Below are 2,841 nucleotides of genomic sequence, written 5' to 3'. Positions count from 1 at the left end.
ATATATATATATATATACAGATCTGCAAATGTCAGAGGGCTTATCGATCACACCATCTTTGTCACCTCCACGACCAATCACCCTCTATGGCTGCCCCACAACAAGTCACCATCTTTGTCTCCTGCACCCATCTTCCTCGTTTCTGCCTCTCTCATCTACCTCCATCATCATCGATCTCTTCTGTCTATATCTTCCACTAATCTTATCTCTTCCTCCTTCCTCACAAATAGAGGTGGGCCAAAATCGGTTCGGGGCCGGGCCGGTTCGGACCTAAATCGGTCCCGTCCCCAAAATAGTTATCCCGTAACCGGTCCCGACCCAAATACAAAGATCCGGTTAATGTGTATGAGGCCTGGTTATGAGAGTTGATCCCGGAAAAGATGGTCGTGCTGGTGAAGTTCATCCACGAGGTAAATGCGCACATATATATAGGGGTTCATTCAAAGGAGAACTGGGTAGTTTGTGGTAACCGTGAGATCCAATCTAAACCACAAATCAACAGATAAATTAGGAAATTTATAATTTTGATAATTTTTAATTAAAATTTTAATGCAAGGACATTTTAGGTATTTTCTCTCCTCTCTCTTCTCTTCTCTCTCCGTCCCCGTCTTTCGGCCACCGTCCTCCCGTGATACCACAATGTGATACTCAAGCACATATAAGATGTATTTGTGATACCATTGTGTTACATATCTGATCGACCGCACAAACAACCACAATGTGATACCCAATCACATATAAGATGCATTGTGATGTCATTGTGGTATCATCGGAGGACGGTGGTCGGAGGTCGGGGGACGGAGAGAGAAGAGAGGAGATAAGATAGTGGAGAGAAAATAACTAAAATGTCATTGCATTAAAATTTTAATTAAAAATTACCAAAATTAAAAAATTTATAATTAATCTATTGATTTGTGGTTGAGATTGTACCTCACKGTTACCACAAACTAATTAGTTCTCATTTGATTAAGCCCATATATATATATATATATATATATATAGAGAGAGAGAGAGAGAGAGAGAGGGATGTTATTCTACACCCTTTGCCATTCCTACACCCTATACAACCTTCATCTCAACCATTCAATTTTTAATCAATTAATTGTTTCATAATATAAAGTATTAATCATAATTAATAAACTCTATTCATATTCCATAAATATTCAAATCATAATAAATGAACTCCAATCATTTCTATAAATATCTCAANCATAATTAATAAACTCTATTCATATTCCATAAATATTCAAATCATAATAAATGAACTCCAATCATTTCTATAAATATCTCAAATAATTGGGTTGCAAAGATTGTACAAATGCACAAGGTTGTAAAAGAAATATACCCTATATATATATATATATATATATATATATATATATAGGGGTATGTTTTTTTGTTAACCCAATTTATGATGTTAACTTTGTAAATTCATCACAACCATTCATTTAATGAATCAATGGATGACAATTATGATGACAATTTTGTAATAACTAATAATATAATACATTATCATCTAAGATGAACATTAATGACATTAATGTTCATATACACATGAACATTAATATACACATAAACATCTCCCCTTATATGAATATGAGTTCACTTATGAACAATCTGATTATGTTAATTAATATTTGAACAATGTTTACATATGTTCACTTGGTTATTTCACTTTTTCATATGTTAACAGAAAATGAACATTATAACTTATGAAAATATGTTCACCGGTGATTTCGTGATATTTTCCTCCATACCATTCATATAATCGGAAATGACATCAATAATACATTTCAAAAATATTTAGTCGTAATTTGTTCACTCGAATTAACAATTTACCCAATATGTATATTAATATTCACATTTTAAAAAATGTTCACTCAAATTAACAATTTCATCAAGATTAATATTAGTTAATGACAATACATTGTGTAATTTGAATAACTGATCATAATATCTACAATCAAGCAATTATTAAATTGTAACCGCTTATTAATTAATACAAAATGTAACTTACGTGTATGTATGATCTACCTTTATGTCATTTATCTCATAATCAATATTTTATTGAAACCTGTCACAAACAATGAATCATATTGGTCCACTAGATTAACATAGTTAACACTAAAAACTGAGTTAACAAAAGAACCCAGTTCTCTCTCTGTAGGAGTTAAATCTAATGAGGAAAAAAACTTTTACATTTTAATGTGATTTTAATTTTTTAAATCTAATTATAATTAATATAATTTTATTTTTCTTAATTTTTTAAATATGTCAGATTAAAGAATACAAATTACATGAAAAATTAGTGTACTTTTAACTTGATTTTTATTTCGTGTAACGTATTAATAAAACTTTTATTTTTGTACCTAAGATGTAAAGTTTTAAACATTTAAGTAACCGAGTAACGGTTGAAGCATTAACCGATTATCATGCTAATGTGACTAGTAATGTGATATCCAACTCAATGTTATTTGTTGACGTGGTTAGTGACATGGATTTTCTTTAATCTAAAATTAGTTTTTTCTTTAGTTTAAAATTAGTTTTGAACCGGTTTACCCGAATACTTAAATGTTTAAAACTTTACATCTTATATATCAAAATATAAGTTTTTTTTTCTTCAAAGTTTTATAATATTTTCAAATTTATATTTTATTCAATAAATAAAAACATTATCACTTTCACAAAATCACATAAAACCATATTATGTCGACATAAATAATAAATAAAACAAAATACTGAAATCAAGATGTATCTCGATGCATTGCACGAGTACCATATATATATATATATATATATATATATATATAAAATACAAATTTGTAGTAATTTGTGGTGATT

The sequence above is a fragment of the Cynara cardunculus genome (genome assembly GCF_001531365.2).
Source record: "Cynara cardunculus var. scolymus isolate 2C chromosome LG 9, CcrdV1, whole genome shotgun sequence".
Classification (NCBI taxonomy): Eukaryota; Viridiplantae; Streptophyta; class Magnoliopsida; order Asterales; family Asteraceae; genus Cynara; species Cynara cardunculus.
Note: the sequence above shows the minus strand (reverse complement) of the source record.